Source organism: Rhinolophus sinicus, chromosome 4 (genome assembly GCF_057876585.1).
Source record: "Rhinolophus sinicus isolate RSI-liver-muscle chromosome 4, RSI-T2T, whole genome shotgun sequence".
NCBI lineage: Eukaryota > Metazoa > Chordata > Mammalia > Chiroptera > Rhinolophidae > Rhinolophus > Rhinolophus sinicus.
In genome coordinates this window covers 97,760,007-97,782,362 of record NC_142504.1, presented here as the reverse complement: position 1 = coordinate 97,782,362, position 22,356 = coordinate 97,760,007, and the positions used below count along the sequence as shown (strand labels likewise).

Genomic DNA, 22,356 nt, shown 5'->3' with positions numbered 1-22,356 from the left:
GCGCTACCCTTATGTCTGTCTCCCTGTGGCCAATTCAACTTCATCCCCAAGGCTAGAGTTCTTCTATTTCCAGGTAGCAAACCAGGAACTCTCCCTGTAGCTACAGGGCTCTTCATGGGTTGCTGAGCTTGTGTTTTTTACAAGCTTGGCTCTTTGATCAAGATTGGTACTATCTATACATCAGGGCTGTTACCTAATAGATTAAATAATCGGGATCTTTAACAGAGGTGGACCACAGGCATTCTCAGTTCAGTCCTGGATTTTATAGACTGAGGCCCTAGAGACCCAGAAAGGGAAGTGACCTGCCCAAGGTCACAAAACTTGTTGGTGCAGCTGGAACTCTCACCCACCTCCTAGCTCCTTTTCCCGTGTGCTTTAATTTTAGGGTAGCTCTGTGTTAGGGACCTAGCTTAACACCTGCATGGCACAGAGTAGACGCTTAGTAAATATTGGTGAGATGCATGAATGTGCCCTCCATGGGGAAACTGGAGAAATACATCAATTGGGAGAAGTGAGAAGCGCCCTCAGGCCCGCCTGAGCTTGGGACTCTAGCCTTCCCCACCGAGTGTGCTAGCGACATGTTTCTCTTTTGAGCGGTAACCATGAGGAGCCTGGCCTCAGCTTTGGTCACTTCAAACCCCATCATTGTGCCTGAGGAGACTGTGGATCTGGAGGTAGGTCTAAGCGTGAGCCAACTTGGCATCTTCAGATCAGGGCAATTAATGCCATGACTCTTTTCCATTCATTGCCCTCAACCAATATCTGAACAGGTTGCAAAAGACCGAGGCATGTCTGTTCCTGCAGGGGCTCTTGTCATCCTAGGGCCCTGCCAGGCATTGTTAGCAGACCAGAACTTGGGTCTGGAGGCGCTTGTTGCCAGCTCTGGGCTGCTCAGGCTCTGGGGGACCCGCTCTTCTCCTGACCTCTGTTAGTGAGCACAGCTATGGCACCTGGGGCTGGAAGACCAAAAATGGGAGAAATGCAAATCAGCTGGGCTACTATTAGCAGTTTTAATAAAGCATTAGGAGAGGAACTAGGTTGAAATGAATGATTAAAATAATACTTTTGGTTATAGGAGAAGCTCATGAACTTGGATCTCACTGATTTGGAATTTAGGATAGTTGAGGTTGGCTGTTGTGAAGTCACCTTTGCACTGTCTGTAAACGCAGAGCCTGATGAGTAAATGAACAGTGCACACACGATTTAGGGAGGAAGGTGCTTGCAGGAGACTTGCTTGTGATGACAAATTTTGACCAGAAGCAGGTTAGCCCCGTTCACCTTGGGAAGCATTTTAGTTACAAACATTTATTGGGCATTTTCAATGTGCCAAGCCCTGTGCTAAGTGTCCTATAAGCGTTCATTTTTGAATCCTCATGAGAAGTAGGAATTATTCTTCCCATTTTACAGATAAGAAAACTGAGGCTGCTCATTGGAAGACCACCAGGATTCACACTGGGGCAGCCTGGCTCTAGGGTCCATGTCCTTAAACACCGTGTGTGCAGGTATTTTATATGTTAGGACAAGGGGGATAAGTTAGAAAAAAAACATGCATAGGCCCTGACCCCTACCAACTCCAGATGCTTCTGATCTAGTTGGGGGAGGTAAACACAGGGTCTGGCATATAGTAGGTGCTCAATAAGTGAATGAATTAGTTCAGCAATGGTAAGGATATGGGTTGACCTCCTTGAGGGCAGAAGTAGGCTTGAATCTCTCTGCATCCCGCACCCTATCTCCAGTGCTTGTGCATAACAGATGTCAAATAACCAATAAAATGCAGGAACTGAGGGTGGGACAGGTCAGCAAGTCTAGTCTGGGCACTTTTCAGACCAGGAGACTGGCCCATGAGAGGGAAGGGATGTCCCCAAGACGACAGGGCTTCCTGGTCTGCTGATACCCAGGTGTGAGGTGGAGAAGGTGTGCCTGACACTCTTACCCTTGGTCTCCTCTTGCCTTTGGAGTCTACCCTCTTCTGTTCCTTATCAGGACAGGGGAAGGGACATGGAGACACTCACTCCATGTGTTTGTTGAATGAACAAAGACCCCTCCACACTGCCAAATCTATAATGAAAACCAAGAGAGTCTTGCAGAAGCAGTCCCTGGAGCCAGGAGAAAGCAGGCCCCACCAAGAGCTTTACAGAATCCTGCAGCTCCGGCCCCAAAAACGCTTCCTCCAAACTCACAGATGGGAGAGTCAAAAAAGGACTTCACGTTCATTAGCCCCTTACCCCGCAACACCCTCCTTTTACTGATGAGAAAAATGAGGATCTGGAAGGAAGAAGTACTTGCCCAAGGACACACAGCCCCTTCGCTGCAGAGCCTGGGCTAGAAGCAGGACACCTGCCTCCCTGCTCCTACGTGCATGGGCCCTTGGCTTTAGGGAAGCACCATTCAGTCTCATGGCCGTCCGGTAGTCTGTTAGGGCCAGCGTTATGAGAAAGCCAGTCAGGGCTTGTTTGCCTGACACTGTCGCAGCCCTACCCAAAGGCAAACTACCCGTCATTTCTGATGGGTGCCCTTGGCAGCAACTAAAACATATCCATCCACCAAAGCAAGAAGGTGGAGGAGGAGAGGGGGTGGGGGGCAGGAGGAGGGCCAGAGCAGGGAGCTGGCTTTTGCCCCTGGTGGGAACCTGGGCATATTAAACTTGTCTGCTCATCCGGCCCAGATACCATCTCGTTCCTGCTTGGCACGGGTTTATCAAGCCCATGTGTTCCTCATTGGCAAAGTCCTCGGAGGGAGAGGAAACGGCGCTGTCCACAGGGCCCTGGGAAGGTTGCCAGCTGTGTGCTCCCCACCGCCCCTAGGACTCTCACCCCTCTCCACCCTCTGAATGACACTGAGTGGCATTAGAATTTCTCCCACAGGATGGACTACACACGCTTAGGATGTGCCGTTGGTCCGTTTTGGTTGGGGGGCTGCGGAGGAGGGCTTTGAGCTGGGAGTTTGTCTAACATGCGTTGACTAACGTGCGTATGTGGCGTGTTATCTGTGTCAGGGGCTGTTCTGAGCACTTGACAAATATTGGCTCAGGTAATATTTGTATACCAATATCTTTTATACGTGAGGAAACTGAGGTAGAGAGACACTAAAGAATTTGCCACACAGCAAGCAAGGGCAGAGCCAGGAGGCGGAGTCTGGCTCTAGAGTTCATGTTCTCAAGCACAATTCCAGGCTTCCTTTCTGCCAGGACAACCAGATTCTTGCCATTTTGACCAGACCGGGGGTCTCTGGTTCCCCATCTATAAAATGGAGATAGTAATATTAACCCTACATTAACCCCTTATATAGTAACTTTGAGAAGCGTGAAGGGCTCTGCAGACAAGAGGACTGGTTCCTATTCAAGCCTGTCAGTGGCAGCCTTGGTTGATTCATCCCACTTGTCCCCCGCCCCCACAGGTCAGCAGGCTCCCGCAGCAGTGGTCTTGTGGGACCAGTGATTTCCCAAGGAGAATGCTGGACCCCTTGGCCCATGGTACCTTCTCATGTTCAACCCCAAACCAAATATATTCTCTATATGTTATTGAAATGATATTCCTATTATATTTATATTATTCTTCTTGCTACTAATGCCCTGTTTTATTGGAAAGCTCTTCTCAGTGAGTACAGCAAAAGCCACAGAGGAAGCCAGCTGAGGCCCGCAAAGTTCCGCTCGCCCAGATTTGGTGGCTCCTTTGTCCGTCACTCCCACCACCCCACCCCATTCCCCACCTTTGCAATCACAGCCGGCCCATTCCTGACCACTAGTTATCCTGACCTACCACTAGTTAATTCTCAGCTGAAACTCCAGGCTGTGTTCAGAAGAGGCGTGATTCCACCCCCAACTCCTAAGGCTGGGGAAACCCTCTGAGTGACAGGCAGGGGGCAGTGCCTTCCAAACTGCAGCTGTAGAGGCCCCTGAAGAGGCCCCCTCTCCCCTTCTCCAACACTGCTCTCCCATCATCCAACCTCATTCCCACAGCAGAGAACAGAAATTTAGGGGGTACTTAAATGTTACATTGGAATTTTACATTCCCTGCTGCTTCTAAGTACCTTCAAGTTTCCTCAGTCAAAGCAAGGAAAGGGAAAAAGGTGTGATGGTGGAAAGGGGAGTAATTCGAGCTCAGAAAATGTTACAAGGCTTCTCTTCCGGTGTTTGGATAGTGTTTGGTGTTCTTAAGAAGGTATATAGACTTGACTTTGACCAGTTTAAACCTGATGGCCACCTCAGCCAGTAGAAATGAGTAATGTTTAATGCGTTACAAGGAGACAGCGAGACAGTAAAATGATAAATCTTTGGTGCCCTGTACTTTTTCGTGGGCTTTTTTTTTTTTTTTTCTACATAGAAGATTTAATTTGATCCTTGCAAATATCCTACAAGGTTAGGATTTGCCCATTTGACACACTGGAAAACTGATGCCTGGAGAGGGAAGTAGCAAATCCTGCAGAACAAGAAAGCAGAGCCCCTCCTCTCAACTGCTGGGCAGCTCGGTACCGAATCTATAGCCATGTTGGATTAAGCACACAGCTCTTGCCAGTGTCCGTTTTGATTTCTGACCTTAAGCCTGACTCCATCTTTGTCTTCATTTTTCTTCCTTATTTTTTCTCTCTGTTTATCTTGCATAGTAGACACATTGATAAGCCAGCTCAAATCCTTTTGGAACAAGATGGGTTATAAATGTGCATATTCTCTTACGGGTGGTGATTGTTAATCATTTCATAAGGTCTCCTGGGAAGGAGATATTTGCAGATTAGCCAATAGCTTCTTTTGTAACCTTGGACACACCCTATTTCCTTAGGGGTAAAGTGAGGGTGTGGGTTTGTAGGGGTTCCTGGGAGCCTGCAGCTCTGACGGTCCAAGTATGCTTCTATTACCAGCCCTGTTAGAGTCACACTGCTCCATTCGAGATAAAATAAGATATAAAAATCAGGGTTTTTTTCTAGCTCTGTCTGCACTTAACCAGTAGTTCTCAGCCCAGGCAGAGGAGCAAAACCTGGAACCTGGGAGCGTCTTCCTACCACCCCTCCCTGCCCCCCCCAGATGACTACACCATATAAATGTCACCACATCAAGAAGGACATTATTTAAAATTTCAAAGAAAGAAAGAGAGTCCATATAACACAGTAAAAGAATACTATTGGCCTACTTCCTCTATCTCGGACATAGCCAAGAACCTGGGAGACAGTTTTGAACCACAAAAAAACATCACAGAACACATGCTCTCACACTCATTCCCTGGGGCCTGTGTCACTTATGTGCTCTTGTTTCCTGCACAATTCTAGCATATTTGGTTTTCTCGTTTTACACCTGTCTGGGACCATATGGAGCCAATGAGAATACAGGGTAAAGGACCGCTAATGAAAATTCCATTCTATAGCAGCTCTCACCACATTCGGTGACCCTAAGCTGGCTGATGGCTGCCACTGTCTAGTGAGGGTTTCTCTGACTTTCTGTTATGAAAACTTGAGATTGTTTAAGCAATTCGCACAAAGAGACTAGGACTTAAGGAGCATTTAGAAGTCACAAAGTGGCTCAGAGGTTATCATGCTTAATCTGCGAACACAGATGCCAGCCAGAGGCACCTGCAGGTAACACTTGAAATGAGGTGATAAGAGGTGTAGGGTTGGGGGATGGGGCAGGTGCATCACAGAAAAATGCTCACCCGAAAATGGCTAGTGAGGAAAACAGGGTACAAGAGCTGCCTTTTATAACAGAATCCCAAACACATAGTTTTCTTCAGTGTGTGTCTATTACAGTGGTGCCTCGGTTTTTGACCGTCTCCATTGGCAAACAATTCGGTTGACGAACGCCATAAATGTTATGGATCTATGGTATCACTAGATAGTAAAATTCATGCTATATTTGCAGTTGTAGGGGTTGATTTTAAAGGTCTGGAACGGATTAATCCGTTTCTATGGGGAAACTGTACCTCAGTTTTCGAACATTTCAGAACTCGAACGGTCTTCCGGAACGAATTATGTTTGAAAACCAAGGTACCACTGTACTTTCAAAATCAAGAAATACAAAAGTTTTATTTTCTGAAATGAAAGGAAATACTAGACCCAAGAGGACTGTAGATTCAGCAGCAGGAACCCTCTAAGAACTGAACAGGGTGGATTTTGGAGACACCCTGGAAGAAGGGCAGATGTGGGGTCGCCCTGGCTCGTGGGACACAGTCATAGCCACAGTCTCCTGACACCCCCCCCCCCCGCACCCCCCACCCCAGAGAACAGACCCAGGACCCTGAGTGCGGACGCAGTGCTGCCCCATCCTGTGGAGAGGAGCGGCTCTCTTGCCTCGTGTCTACAGCTCACTGGGGCCTTTGTGAGGGGCTCCCCTCAGCCCCACCAGGGCTTGGGATCATCCCAGACCGTTTCCTCTGGCCTTGGTTGACCTCATGGCTGTGCAGCTGGAACCCTGACCCCGGGTCGTGACTGCTTGTTAGGAGCCCAGTTGACAGGGCCACACATCCAGCATCATGCCCGGACCCCTGCAGGCTTACTTGGAACACGGGCTGCATGCTGTGCCCCAAAGTTCTCTCAGACTCTGCGTCTGGCTTTGGCCTCTGGACTTGACGAGACTTGCACAGTCCCCCCGCAGGTGTTTCCAGCCATCACCCTGAGCCACAGCCGTGCCCCTGTCCACCCTCACCTTCCCAGCTCTGTCCTAGGGGCTCACTGTCCCTCCTGCATCCTATGTTTCATGCCTTCCAGGCCCTACGGCTTCCAAAGTCAAGGTCAAAACCCAAGAGAGAAGAGGAACTAAAAGGGCCACCAATTTTAATCAAAGGACCTTGCCCCACCTTCACCTGAACCTCACAACAATTTTTGAGGCTTTGACCTCAAAGACTATAGCCAATTCCAGAAAGACATGGGTCATACCTCTGATTGTATCCTGGAGTGAGTAACTCAGGGTAGACTGAGTCACAGCACTGTGGCCACTGGCTAGTGGCCAGTGACTCCCTCTTGAGGGTTTTTGAAGCCGACGCTTTAGATTTGGATCATTTATCATCTTTTGCTGCCTGACATATAGTTCATGCTACATCTGTGTTCCCTCCCTCCCTCCCTATTTCCATTCCTCCCTTTCTTCCTCCTTTCCTTCCTTCCTTCCTTCCCTTCCCTTCCCTTCCCTTCCCTTCCCTTCCCTTCCCTTCGCCTCTCCTCCCCTGCCCTCCCCTGCCCTCCCCTCCCCTCCCCTCCCCTCCCCTCCCCTCCCCTTCCTTTCCTTTGACCATGGCATTGAACTTGCTGGATCTTTTCCAGGCCCCAGTCATCTGGTGGCCCCAATGGGGAAGCCAGCACCTTGCACCTCTGTGCCCTGCGTTGCCCAGCAGGAGGCAGAGAAGCAGGAAGCGTGTGGATGCAGTGTAGCCCCCAGCTGACCTCAGGCAGGTGGTCTAAACCTCCTTGGACTTCAATAACCCTAAATGGACATGCTGATCCTGACCTTGGAGGCTTGTTGTAAGGAGGAAGTTTCAAACATGTCTGCAAAGCCTTTTGTATATTGTCTGACTCATGTTAGACGCACAATAATTGGGAGGTATCACTGTAACTACTACTATTACTAATTTTTTTCACAAATGCAGGCAATGAACCCGGATAATTTCAAGTTTAATATATTCACTACACTATCCCTTTAAAGGCAAAGAGAACAGTAAAGATATTCAGGGTCCTGCCCTTTGGGGAAGACCAAGATGGGATTGACTACCAACTGCAGGACGACTGCTCTCAAAGCCTGTGTCTAGCGAGCCCCAGCTCCAGGACCCAGTCTGCCTGGCTTCCGGTACCTGCTATCCCACTGCTACGTGAAGGCACCGGCTTCAGTGACTTCATATCCCTGGGCCTCCATTTTCTCTCCTGTAAAATGAGAGGTATAGTACGGCTCCCAAAGTGCCAGCAGTGCTGAGAAGTAAACAACGTAATACTTGTAGAGCGCTTAGCACAGTACCTGACACCCACTAAGTGCTTGAAAAGGGCTCCTGGGATTTTTTTTTCAAGTGTGTCCCATCTTACGCAAGAGATGGCTCTGGAATAGTTGTGAAACCAAATCCCTTTTTCCCACTAACTGATTTGTCACTTTATGAAGGCTTTATCTTTGCCTCCGATCATCTGTGGAGGGGTGACTCTGAACCCCTCAGCACCCCGTCTACCATCTCCTCCCAGCACCTTGCACCTCTGTGCCCTGTCACACAGTGGGAAAAAGAAAACTTAGGTGGCGCAAATGATACCTCTTCATCTATTTACTAAATGTAGATTTGTTCACCCTATCTATCTATCTATCTATCTATCTATCTATCTATCTATCTATCTATCTATCCATCCATTAATATCTATCTATCTACTCTCTCTCTCTCTCATATATCTACCTATCATCTATGCGGAACCATCTGTAATTATTTCCTCTCTCCTTTCCATGGGTAAAAAATACCGGGGGTGCCCCCAAAAAAATGTATACAAGTGGGCACTTTGGACAACGTTGCTCAAGCAGTAGTTCACCGTCATCAGAAGTGTCTGGACGCTGATGGTAACCACTTTGAGCACCTCTTGTAATCGCAGACGTCAAACGGGACTTGTATTCATCTTTTGTTATCGGTATATGTTGAGTATAACAATTTTAATACAGTTGTCCTTTCTTAAAATGTGTATGCAATTTTTTGGCACCCTTTGTATATATAACTCATACAAAAAACAATTTATATTTCTACTTGACTTCCACCTTTCATCTGAACTCTAGTCTTTGAACTCTTGGTGGGAGGGTCAGAAACTTTTTTGAAAATCTGATAAACACGATGGGCTATCTCTCCAGAAAAAGGAACATGCTCACAGACTCTTACGTTACAGATCGTGTAGCTGGGGGTGTTAGGGTCCTCTGAAGCCAACCAGGACACACTGTTAGGGACCCTGCTGACGCCAGAGCCCAACTTTCCCATGGAAACAACTGGTGTCCCAGTAGCAGCCGATGGCTAGTTAGGCATGTGTTCACGGGCCCCCATATTTGAACTCCCTAGTGTGGAATGCCAGGCCCCAACCACCTTCCCACTGTATATCTGTCCTCATGGGGCTCCCACTGCTCTGGCCAGTCTGGCTGGCCTTGTTCCCTCCCATTGGCTGTCGCCTTTGTCCCACTGCATCCCCACCCACTTATCAACATCTAACCCACAGTTCAAGTATGTAATGACGTCCTCTGAGGGATCCGAAGGAGGTTCACAGAAGATATGGAGCTTGAGCAGAGAGAGGAGAGGCCCCGGTTTTAGAGGCAGAAAAACAATGAAAAGCACTGAAACGTGAGCTCCAGGCGGGACTGAAGTCAGAGCTGGCAGGGAGAGTAGGACAGAGAGAGAACAAGGCACCAGGCCTAATGTTTCCCTTCTTCCTGGATGGAGAGCAAGGAAGCCAGCAGCGGCCAGTGAATCAGAAATCCCCAGGTTCATGTCCCAGCTCTGGCATAGCATAGAACTGTGTAGGTAACTTCAGACAGGTCATACGTCCATCAACAATCCAGCCTCGATTTCCTTATCTTTCAAAGGTGGGGTGGAAAGGCTGGCAGCGCTGGGGTGAAATTGACACTCTTGAGCGTTGCGGGGGGGGGGGGTCACCCCAAATGTGCAGCCTTTTTTGGAAAATGCAATGTAGCACTCTGTGTTAGGAATGTTCACACCTCTTTGATCCCTTTTCTGAGAATTTAAGGCAATAATCCAAAATGGGGCAAGTATGCGTAAGGATGTCCACCCCCTTACCCATAATATAGAAAAACCCCAAGTGTCCACGAGTAGGGACTGGTTCAGTGAAATGGGGTGTTCACTCAGTGGGAGTCTATGCAGCTATTAAAAATGGTTGGTGTGGAGAACATGCTTACGGTGCAATCCGGCAATTGGGAAAACTCCTCCTGCTCTCCACGCCCCCATCCCCAGCTCTCACCTGAAGGACCTGGGTCAGTGACAGGGGCTCGTCACAGCCCAGACTCTCAACCAAGGATGACTAACTGGCGAGGTCACACTGACCAATTACTGATTAGCACGACGTCTGCCACGTCCGCATGCGTGCCCTAGGAAGTCTGTCTAAATGGAGATTTGGGGTTCAGATTCTGATTCAGAGGGCCTGAGGGGGGGTGGGCAGAATCTGCATTGTAGCCATCTTTCCAAGGGCTTCTAGCAGAAATCCATATTCTGAGAAACATCACCACGCTTCCATCATTGCCCCCCAAACCCCCAATACCCACACAATTCAGGCTGTTGCACCTTTTCTCTTTTTCCGTGAAACGTAAAGTCTTTCTCCAGGACTACAAACTTACATTTGTCCTAGAACTTACTGCTAGGTGAGCCTGCTAACTGCGCCAGGCAAATGGCTCTTTAGTCTGTGCTTTGAGATGCCCCAAACCGCTGCTACAGCCTCACACGAGGGCCTGGTCTAATGTTTTACTTGCACCTCTGTTATGAGGAACAGGTCTTACCTTCTGTCTCACTCTGGTTTCTCCTACTCCATTCAAAGTCCACAAAATACTCTGAGCTACCTTCTGCGCCCCAGGATTGACACGGACTTTTCGAGGTGGTCGGTATGCCCTGAGCTCACGTCCCGGCTCTGAGCGGCCATTCTGTACTGACCTGTAGGATTGTTGAGGGCTAAAAGCAACAATGACGTGAAGCTCTTAGCACACGGCTCGTGGCCATGATAATGATGATGATTTCCCCGTCCTTGGGAGTTAACAGGGAGCCTTTTCTTTGATGTGGTCATTGTAGGAGGCCAAGGCCCTTGTTTGGATCTCCATAGTGGCCTTCTGTTCTGCCCTGTAGGGTGTCCTCCCTACCAGCCTGACCTTGAACAGGCAGTTAGAGAAGACGCTTGTCCGAAGGCTGTCAGCGCCCTGTTTGCTGCTTCATCCAGCAGAGAAACTGCTGGTGCACAGCCTTCCCCAGCTAGCAAGCAGCCTCCCAGCCCAGCTGCCACCCGTCTCCTCACCAGTCCTCCCCACACAGGACACCCACACGAGCATGCCTGCATGTGTGCACGCATGCGCGTGCACACACACACACACACACACACACACACAGCCCTGCCCTCTACTTCCCCATCCCTGTCACCAGGGAGATGTCAAACACCAGGGAGGGGGCAAGTGGGCACTCAGAAAGTATCATTCTGCCCAAAGGTTCCCAATGACCTGGTTGGGTAATGGGGCCCGCACACATTTTCAGGGAGCCAGGAGGAACAGGCCACCTTTCACCACGTTTACCAGAGGAAACTGGGTAAAGGCCAGAGTTTGCAGCTCAGGTAGCCTGGACCTCAGCTCCCCGGCTGCCTTGACCCACAGGGTCCTGTCTTACAAGTGTCACTTAATATTAGGTGAGTTAGTCGTTTTTGTAGGTGGAAGTTCTTGGTTTTAAGTTTTCTGTGTATAAATGTCCCCTACACAAACACATCTCTAGAAGCACGGAGTTCAATCCTTTTGTGGCTTTGCAGGTAAGTCTAGGTATTTGTGCTGAGGAAGGGGCGGGGACAGCACTTGGCAGGGAGTCCGGAGGCCCATCCATGGCAGTGGTGTGACCTTGGGCAAGTCACCTCCCTGTCCTCAACCCCATTTCCTCACTTCACATGGGAGCTATAATTTCTGCTCTCCCACTCCCTCAGGATGGGGATCAAATGAGGTGAGAGGACACTGGAGGTGACAGCAGGGTTTCTCTAAGGAGGGGACTGAGGGCTGGTGACTTGGCCTCACCCACCTGACTTCCTGGTAGATGGTTATGTTCAATGTCTTTTTTCTATTAGAAGGTCAGCTCTAAAAGGGCCAAGAGATGTGTTCAGCACTTTATAGCCAAAGCCTAGAGTAGTAGGGGGCATATAAAGACAGTCAGTTCACACCTATGAAGGGAAGGGAGGGAGGGGGAAGGGAAGGAGGAAGACGGGAAGGAAGGAAGGAAGGAGGGAAAGAAGGAGGCAGTGAGGGAGGAAGGGAAGGGAGGGAGGCGGGATGGAGGGGAAGGAAGGGAGAAGGGAAGTGCCTCCCCTGGCTGGTAGTGCCGCCCCCTTTCTGGCCACCGCCCCCTGTTGGCCAGGTCCTGCCTGAGCCTTTCCCGCTCCTGGGCTTCCAACCTGCCCTGGGGTGGTGGGCCCAGTCACCCAGAGCCCCAGCTCGGCCCAGCTGAAGCTCCCGGCACCCTCCTTCCTCCTGCTATGGGTGCCTGCCTGCGTCACCGGATATCATCTGGGAGGAGGGTGAGGCCTTGGCAGCACTGGGGCCCTCAGGCTGTGAGCAGAGGGCTGGGACCCTGCTCCCTCGCCCTGTCTATTGTGCAGCCAGCCCAGCTCTGAGCCCTTCCCCATGCCCCAGCTAGGCAGGGTACTTTCCCCTCACTTCCCCTGCAGAGAACAATCCAGTGCTCTGGGTGCTTAGCCAGCACCTCAGGACAAGCTCCAGCTGGTTGGTCCCCAGTGCACCTGAGAAGTGGGAGGCGGGCACAAGTACCAGCCCCCCCCCCGCCCCCGCCCCCCAGGCCTCGCCCTTGCCCTCCAGCTGCCACAGGATGGTCCAGGAGATTGGCAAACTGCCAGCGGGTTCCAGATGACTGGGTCTGCCTCCTTAGGACACAGTGGCAGTAATATGTGTAGCTTGGCCACCGAAGGACTTGGATAATCTTTGCCACCATAGAAAGGGACGTTGACACCTAGCTTAGACTCACTTGTGGCTCCTCTTTTCTCCACACTAGACAGCTGATGAGTTGTTATTTCAAATCGTCATTTTAATACGTTTCAGTCCAATCTAATCTGTGGATCAAAGAGCTAGAGTCACATGATTACAGTCAGGTCCCTTGTGACAATAGTACCAACAGAAGACTTCAGAATAGTGAGGGCTTGGAAGCTAGAGGAGCACGAAGGAAGCGGCGGCTGAGCCCCTGGGCGCTGCCTTTTCCTCTTGCTCCCGCTGATGGAGTTTCCTGTCAGCCGTCCTCAAAATACGATTAAACATTTGTCGAGCACCTAAGACGTGCAAAGGGGGATGTCAGCGGAAAGCGGTGTTCTATTCACGTTACTGAGGCAGGAGGGGGCGGGGGAGACGCACTGAGACAGGCCAGCACTGAGGCCTGGCTAAGGTGCTGCCCTTAGGAGTGGCCTTGTCCCCTCTGTTTCACAAATTTTCTCTAATATGGAAGAATTGCATACACATACTTTTTGGAATATATTTCATATATGTTAATATTCTCTTAAAAGATATGTATCCATATATGTACATTTGTAAAAGAATATTAATCTCACTACAGTTTTTCATCCTTAATTTCAAAGGTCTCCATCCTGCCACTCACTCATTTTTTTAATCTGGGTCAGTTTCCTTATCTGCAAAGTGGGAATTAAAAAATCCCTTCTCGGTCCTCTCTTGGGTGGTCACGCAGGCCAATTAGGATAAGAGGTTTAGAAAGCAACCAGGGGATGGCACGCATCGAAGGTGACATCATACCTAGTAGCTGGGGTGGAAACCCCCAAACAAAATCAGGCCTGACTTGGTCTTGCGCTGGTTCTGCCCAAGGTAGGAACTACTTGCTCTGGACAAGCCTCAGGCTGGCGTGCTGCGGGAGCTGAGGGGCTGGTCGTGGCCCTGAGAACGCTTCAGTCCTCACAGGCTGATTAGTCTAAAAAGTCAGCAGGGCCGACAGCAGAAGCAAAGCCCCTCAACGCCATCTCATGCGCATTAGGGCCAGGATTCTCTTCTTGTCAGTTTAGGGTCACATGCAAGTTCTCGGAGAATGAAGGCCAGCCTGACTTCAGAGCACCAGACCCGGCCAGGCTCTTGGTCATCAGCTCATCCGTCGTCCCCCTTTACAGAGGACAAAGCTGAGAATCTGGGGGGCGCATGGGGCATCCCCAAGGACACACAGCCCTCCAGCGATAGAGCCAGGACTAGATCCATTCTTTCTGCCTCCCAGATCTGGGGTTCTCTCAACAAACTGTTCGCCCCACCTATTGCCAGGGGCCTGCTGGGTACCAGGTGTACACAGTTAGGTCCCTGCCCACGACCAGCCTCTACTCTAGTGGGCGGGACAGTCAAAAACTCATTCCACGGAAGCATGCAGCTAAAGTGTACAAGTTGCAGGAGTGTTTTGATCAAGGGTCTGAAATAGACAATGGGGGTGGGGTGGGGGCAGAGGTTGTTAATTGATCTGTGGAGGTCAAGGAAGTCCCCTCTGAGGAAGTAACATTTCTGCAAGACCTGCGGTGGTGGGAGAGCTTGTCAGGCCAAGGAATCCACACAAGTGAAGTCCCACAACAGGAAGCAGGAACTCGAGGTCTGCCTGTGACTGGAGGCTGGGGGCGCAACGCAGGGGTGAGTGTGCAGACAGAAGCAGGGGTGTCGCTGTGCCTCGTAAGCCACGGTGAACAGCTTAGATTATATTCTCAGTGCCCTGCGACACAACTAGATGCACGTTTTAAGAAGATGACTTGGGCAGCCGTGTGGCTCTGGGCTGAGGGAGCTGGACAGGAATGAGAGCAGGGGGCCCAGCTGGGAGGTCCCTGTAGAAGTCAAGGTGAAAGTGGTGGAGGAGGTGGCAGGAAGAGGGCGGATTGGAGATCTACTTGGAAGATCCGCCTGGCAGATGGATGGCTTGGCTGGGGCGGGCGACGGGGCGGGAGGGAGAGGGAGGCAGCAAGGGAGACTGAGTTTGCAGCTTCAGGAACACGCAAGCCCAGTCTGTGGGCATTTTCTAGGGGAGGTTTGATTAGTGCTTTGCCAAAGCCCAAACTTACCTCAGCCTCCTCGTGGCTAGTAAGAGCCTCTCAGTTCAGTAAGAGTCATTACTTTGCCTGTTCAGCAGGAGGAGAAACTGAGGCACACATTGGCAAAGCAAACTGCTCCTTAGAGAACCAATTGTAGGAACTAGACAAAGAGCTAGAGCTGAACCCCCGGGGTGGGGGGTGGGACGGGCAGCTGTAGGGCAGGAGTCCTAAAGGCCCAGGTGTCATGTCCACTTTTACAATTTATCAAGGCTTCTGACCTTGAATGAGTGACAAGACCTCTCTGAGCCCATTTCCTCAGGAAATGGGGAAATTAGAGAATCTACCTCCTGGGGTGGTTTGCAAGGATTAAGTGAGGGTTAGACCCTCAGTAGATATTAGTTATTACTATTTCTAGATTTTACGGATCGTCTCTGTACCCGCCTCGCGATACAGGCACATAGACATTCTGAATACACGTGCGCTCCTACAGAAGTTATCCAGGTGCCTACGTCACAGCTGACGCCCAGCCTCCAGTAAGGTTTCAGGTGAAGGCAGTAGCAGGTTTGCTCACTGTGATTCTGTTTAGCTTCTGAACCAGGCTTGGTAGTTGCAGCGGGAGCTTTTATCCTCTCTGGAACAAGAGTTGAGTTGTGGCTTTGGAGGCAGATGTGAAAAGCCAGGCGCCTGTAAGCCAGCTTGTTTCCCAGAGCTCTGACTGACCTGACCCAGGAAGAGGGGGTGGGGTGGGAAGGAGAGGGGAGTGGAGGAGGGTGAGGAAGAGGGAATAGGCCAAAGAGGATCTAGGAAGGGACCACATCCCAAAAGGAAATGCACAATAACAGATCTGGAGTCTGGCCCACCCAGAGCCCTTTCTGTGAGTGGCTTTGGGAGCCTCTCTTGGTCCCCTCTCCCCACTCCACCCCTCTGAGACTCTTTTATGGTCCTATTCCTAGGAGGCAGCTGGCAGGGGGACTGAGAACAGGGAGGCGAGGTTGGAGGGGTGGTGATGCAGGGTTCCCCACTTATTGCCCAGAGCTTTTCTGAAGGGTGTGTCCCAACAGGGCACATACACAGTGATTAAGGGGGAGGAAAGAATGACATTTACTGTCCACTGTGTGACCCAGCCAATGGGCTGGACAGTGGCCAGCTCTCCCCAGGCTCTTGGCTGCAATACCGTCAGCCCTGGCACCACCCACTGGCCTACTCAGACACTCCTTCAGGTCCAGGGGTTGGGGCCCTGCTAGGAGGAGCCGCCTGGGGGGCAGGCTGGGCTGGGCACTGCAACTCTCCCCATCCCTCCCTGCAGCCTCACTCCTCCACCACCCCCTCTGCCTACATCCAGTTCCAGCTGGGTTTGAAAGAGGTACTCCAGACCTCCCCCTTTCTTCAGCAGGCCTTGCCCTGCATGCTCTCCTTTCAGCAGGAAGCTGCATCCATAAAACTGGTTGCACCCTGAAGCCCCCAGCTCAATGCTTTACCCAGTGGGAGAACGCTCTAAACCAAGCCAGCTGCCCCCTTCCCCTAGCCTTTACTCCCTGAAGCTGACTTGCCCTCCTGCTCACAGCAGCACAAACTTCTAGGCCTGCTCTGCCTGTCTCCTGGAGCCCTCTGGGAGTGAGCCCTGTCTAGATGGCTGCTCTGGGCTCCGTGTCTGCTCTGCGGAAGGAGCACCCTGTTCCTAATGGACCCCGTACAGTGCTGTAAGGACCCTGCCCCACACTGACCAGCGCCTTGTGCTTTATCTCCACACAAGATGGAAGGCTCGGAGGGAGGCATCCACTACGCCCACCCCACCCACTTCCACCCATTGGGGCAAACCCTTATGGCACACAACAAACACTTCTGGATTGATACCGACTCCATCCCGGTCACGTGTTGGCACCTTCACCTACCTGGTCTGGGAGTGGAGTGTGGAGTTACACTTGATTGGGTATTTAATTAGTGACTTTGTGAACAAAGGGATTTGACTTTTCATTCTTTGGCTTGGGTGTTCCGGGAGTACGTGGGTTTTGATAAAAAGCGATGGAGTCATCCAATCTTGGAAAGTGTCCACCTGTTCTGATTAAGCGCCTCCCCTCTGACCTTCAAGGCCCGATTCCCTGATGTAGCACACGCCCTCCCCATCCTCCCTGGCTCTGAGCCCCCTCTGTCCCCTCATGCTGCCATCCATAGCCCTCCCGCCAAAGCAAGGGGGGTCTGGCCAAAGCAAGGGGGGTCTGACCAACTCATTCCGGCCACTTGTGGAGACTCCTGTGCCCCCTTCCCAGAGAGAGACCCTTCCGGTCTTCCTGAAGCAATTTTGTCTGCACAGTGCAGGGCGCGCCCCGCAAAGGACTGAATCACTAACATGGGATTCCAGGCAGGGGGCACCTGTTGGAGGAGATACTTTGTCTGCACCATCATCCTGGCGTTCTGCAAACCCGGGCTCTGTCCTTGGCCTTCATGGACTTACAGCCTTTGGGGGTCACAGTTGGCTTCGGGGTGCTTTAAGGCTCATGGCCTGCCCCTGGAAGAGTGGCAGAGGCCACAGAGGGCCGGCCTCTTACTGGTCTCATTTGATTTGTGCTGATTCTCTGTGGCCCACGGGGCAGCTGGTCACCAGGGTAGAAGGACTCCCCCTGGCTCCACCCCCATGTCTGAGAACAGCCAGCCTAGGTACCAAGCAGTTAATGACAGTTTCCCCCAGGTGAAGGTCAGTTCCAGGGAAAAGAGAACCGACAGCAGCTGGAGCCTCCCCTCTGGCAATTTTCAAAAAGAGCTTGATGTGGGGCTTTAAGGAACAGTTTGGGAGAGGGTGCTCTGGCCACACCTCTGATTGGCAGTTGGCCCGCCCCTAATGTGGACTGCGGGATCTCTGGTTGGCATTTCTGAGTCAGTCTTAGAAGCAAGACAAAGCAAAGGAGAGGCTGTGTGATGCGTGTGTGTGCTGAGAGGAGTGTGTGGGGGCCCTCACCTCGGGCCTCATGACTGCACCTGGGCCAAGCCCAGCTGGGCAGCCCTGCTCCAAAGGCTTCCTGGAGGTTTCAGCTTCCTGCTGCACTTACCTCCTGCACTTTATTTGCCTGTTGAATGCTATCTGTGCAGTGTTTGATTTGGTTAAGTTACACGCACGACCCTTTAAGGAGAAAACATATAATTCTAGGAAATTTATTGGGCTCAGGTTTCAGGCGAAGGGAAATAAAATTTCCTCTGAAAATATAAAACGCAGAACTGAATAAAACAATAATAATAAAAAGCCGCCCCTGCTTTGAGATAAGTGTTAAGGCATTTTGTGAAACAGTAGAAAATAAATAAATAAACAGGACAGACCCAGGAGAAAAGGGGCGGTTTGTGGGCCAGGGGAATCCTCCACCGCCCTTGCTTTCATTTCAGTTTTACTTTTACGAAAGAGTTTAATGTGCGCGTTATACAGTGAGGCAAAAAGCGAGGCTGGTGGAATTGGCCCTTGTCCCGCGCTCACCCGTACAGGTGGACGAAAGGGGCTGCCTGCCAATACTTCTGGTTGGAGGGAGGGGTGGGAGTGCTTTCTCAAAACCACTCCTGGAATGGCTTAACTCGCCCAGCACGAATCAATGACAACCTCCCGCCGGCTGTGGCAGGCTCCCCTGAGCAGCGCTGCCGCGTGGATTCCCAGCCCGGGACCCTGGCGGCGCTCAGGACACAGTCGGGGCACGAACGCAGCGTCCCCGGGGCAGCCAGGTGGGTCTGCGGCGACATCGGCCGGGAGCGGGGTGTCATCCGGCCTCCAGGGAACCAGGTGGCCCGGCAGTGAGGCAGGGGGTGGGGAGGAAGCCCTTGCGGGCTTCGGGGAGAGCTCGGAGGGGCGCCCGGCGGCTGCGCCCCGACTCCAGGCGTCGCCGGCGGTCATTCTCGCTCCGCGCAGCCAGGACCCTCCGACCCCGCGTGGTGGCCCGACTGGCGCTCGCCAGGGTGAGTGGCAGCGTCTGCAAGAAATTTCAAACCTGCGCCTGAACTGTACCCAGCGTGCTGTGGAACCCGGGGCTGGAGCGCCTGAGCTGATGGGGGGCGCAGGGCCACAGACCTCCCAGCGAAATGCGAGAAAGATTCAGGAACTCTGCCTAAAGCAACTCCTCGCTTCCTCATTGCCCGTGGCCCTCGTGGGCAGGCTTTTGGGGATGGGGGAGAGGGAACAACGAGGAGAGCTGGGGCGCTCGGAAAGGTAGTGGTGGATATACATTGTTAGTTTAAATTCCCCCCCCCCACTCCCTTACCCCCCAAAGCTTGGTCCTCCCCAGTGTCGGATGCAAAACTTGGAGGGAAAACAAAAGCCATGGCAATTCCTGACATAAGTCGAGGTGCGGACAGGGGCAGAAAGTAAAGGAGGGGTTAGCAGAAGGGCAGAAGTCTCTCTCTACGAGCCGGAGGGAGTCCCGCAGCGGTCCCTGGGCTCGAATCGTCGGGGGAGGCTGGGTGGGTGAGGACCCTTCTCTGCTCCAACCCGGCGTGTGTGGGCGGGGACAACTCCCTCCTGGCGGTCGAGTCAAACTGGAGTCTCCTGGCTCCCAAGGCGGCCTGGAGGCACGGCGTGGGGAGAGGGGGCTGGCAGGGACAGACTCCGTGCGCCCCCACGTCCGCGTCACCTTCCCGCGTGCGCCTGGTTCCCTACAGGCGTGTGTTGTGGCCACGGGGCTAGCCTGGGAAGGACTCTGGAAAGAGCCGGAACACCCCTCCCCCCCCTTCCCCTGTCTCTTGCGGAGCGTCGAGTGCAGAGTGCGGTGGTGGTGGTGGGGGGCGGCAGTTGTCTTCAGGCCTTGGTGAGGGCTCCGGGGACATCTGGTGGTTCAGTTGTCCCAGTCTCTGGTGTCCGTTGTCCTGGCTGTGGATGGGTGGTCAGGGGACGGCTGCCCTCTTTCTTTTAACCCCTGGTACTGGGTTCTATACAAGAGGCAGCCCCATTCCCGCGATTCATTGGCCCACTAGTGGCATACCCCTTCCCATCCCTCCAAACGCAGAATTTTGAAAATGGAAAGGGGTGGTTGAAACAATCAGGCCGTTTCCTCCAGATTCGACAGAAGATTTTGTGGAAGGGGCGGGGAAGGAAGGGCGATGGCCCTGCCAGTTTCAAGTTTCACCTCCACTCTCACTCAGTTAAGTCTTCAGGAGGTTAGAATCCTCAGGAACCTCCTCTGGCTACATCGCCAGGAAAAGAACGTAGCCTGGGTGCCACCCTCTTCCCTTAAGGCCCAACCTGGGTTGAAAGGGAAAAGAAACCTTCCAGAAAAACTGCTGGGGTCAGTCTGTGTTCTGTCTCTCCGGGCATGGTGTTTGGCAGGACGCCGGACCACAAAAGGGCAGCCACCAGTGTCCTCATTCTCCCCATTTTACAGACGAGGGACTAAGGTCCAGGCGTCCAGGCAAGTCCAAAGCTCCTTACACAGAACCGCGGGACGCCTGTGCCAGATAGGCCCTGAGGCCTACCGCTTGGCTTCCAGAATGTTATGGAATTGGTAAATGAGGATTCCATCCAACACCTTCTGAGCCCTGAGGAGAGATGCAAACAGAACTCAAGTTTGAACCCCCACTGAGGGTTCAAATAGATGAGGCTTTTACAGAATATGCCAAAAGCTAGGTAGCAAGGAAGACGTCCTTGCCTGAGTACTGGGAGAGCCACTTTGGGACCTGAGAAGAAGCATTTTGGCAGCTAGAGAAGTGAAGAAAGTCTTTAAGTAGGAGGTGGCATTGGGGTTAGCCCTTGAAGGAGGAAGACCAGAAGTGCAAAAGCCTGGGAGTCGCAGAACTAGAGGCTTAACCTGCTGTGTCAGGACTGGGAGATCAACCAGAGAGGGGATGGGCAGGGAGCAAAAGAGACAGGACATTCAGGGGCCGCCTACCCTGTGCCAGACCCGGGCCTTGGCATATATTATTTCCTTTAACCCATGTAACCCATCGGATAGGAATCATTAGCCCCACTTTGCAGATGAGGAAACTGAGGTTCAACAGGGTGAAGTAAACTGCCAACCTAGTTAGTGACAGAGCTGGGAATCAAAGCTACCCATGATACTACACATCTTTCAGAACTGTACACTTTAGTTGGGGAGACAAGAATCACCTTGGGATAATTATAGCATAACACAAAGTAGGATGTAAGTGTTACATATAATATAACCTTTGTGAACCTCAGTGTCCTCCAAAGCAATCATTTATTCGACAACAATTGTGTTGTCTAATGTGTGATTCCAGGCACCACGCTTCGTGCTGGGCGTACATCGGTAGTGAAGACTGACCTGGCCCCGGGCCTCTATCAATGGGAATAGTGATAGTAACAGTACATCCTTCAATGGGTATTGAGTGAATGAAATGAAACGGCATGTGGGAAGGTGCTACAGAAGCATCACTGTGAAGAAGGGGAAGCAGCAGGAGGCCTGGGTGAAGAGTAAGAGCGGGCAGTTGGAATGATGAGCTGTCCCCATGGTGCAGTCACCAGGACCTGTCCCTGGCTCAGGGGGGATGCTGTGACATGCACACGGTGCCCATGAAGCTGTTTGAGCCGCTACTATTCAGATGATCGCTTTACGATCATGGGTTCCAAAATGGGCCTTCAGTTTCGGTCTGACAAGAGCCCCATGCAGCCTCCAAGAGGAGCAGTGCCAGCTGGGCTGAGAACTGCCCCCGAGGGTCACCCTCCTGATGTATTCCTCAGTGGCTATGATGGTACTACCACATTCGCAGGGCTGGAGCTGCAGCTCGGAGCCCCTCATCCTCCCAGCCGGGGCGCTTATCCATGTTCACAGGATGGGGTAGCAAAACCAGTTCTAGAACGCAGGTCGCTTGGCTGTCCCTAGCATTTTCAGAGCAGCTCACACCAGCCTGCCAGCACGTTGTAGGGCTCACCTGAAAAGACCACGCTCTATCCGTTTCTATCTCCACTTATTATGCCATTTCCCAGTGCTCCTGTCCATCTCCATTTCAGCTGACATATCTGTCCTAATAAAATGGTGTCAGAGAGATCTTTGAGACAGAGCAGCCATCAATATTCTGGGACATTTGGCCTGTGAACACTCCTTCCATCTTGAATGGTGTAATTGGTGTAAGATAACTACCTCTAAAATTAACCATCACTTGGGTGAGGAAGGTGCTCTGATAAATCTTGCCTTGAAACTAAGCCCAAGTGAATGGTGCTCTGAGGCCTGCCTTCTTCAGAATCGACAGCAACTCTTTCGGGGAGGATAGCTTTCCTTCTTCTTTAAAAGAAATAAGAAACAAGAAAAACTCTTGGTCTGAGGTCACGAGATCATATTGCATTTCGTTTTGATGCCACGGTGCCAGAATAAAGGCATTTTGCTGTCAATATCATCGGCCTGATAGAAGCAGTGACCCAGCCACCTGGCTGTCCCGTGTTTACAGCAACGGCACAGGTGTGTAATAGCACGGGGATGTTTGTACGCTCAGGCCTTGCTCTGCCGTACTGGCCTACAGGTTGGGCCAAGGAGAGAACTGTGCAGTTTATTTTCCTTTGGCTGGGAACTGCGGAGATGAATAGAGGGAGGGGAACCTGGGGTTGAGAGATTATTGCCAAGAGCAATTTGGAGTCTCCTTCATATTAGTCAGAGATTGTGTTTTTCCTTTCTGGAGCCACCCGCCTCACAGTAACTTCCACGAAGGATTTTTTTTTTTCCATCTTTGAGACTGTATGTGTGCATGTATGTACGCACTTATTAG

General features: G+C 51.7%; 1 protein-coding gene across 3 annotated transcripts in view; it reads left to right on the top strand.

Annotated features, from left to right (window-relative positions):
* The window catches only part of ZBTB7C (zinc finger and BTB domain containing 7C), a 326,762-nt gene that overhangs the window by 214,671 nt on the left and 89,735 nt on the right, over positions 1 to 22,356 (top strand). Inside the window, exon 1 of one of the 3 annotated variants that reach the window (XM_019721306.3) lies at positions 18,246 to 18,375. The exons of the other annotated variants lie outside the window; for them this stretch is intronic. The gene's annotated coding sequence lies outside the window, so the exon portion shown is untranslated. Of the gene's footprint in view, positions 1 to 18,245; positions 18,376 to 22,356 lie in introns of those variants that run through there. 3 annotated transcript variants of the gene reach the window in all.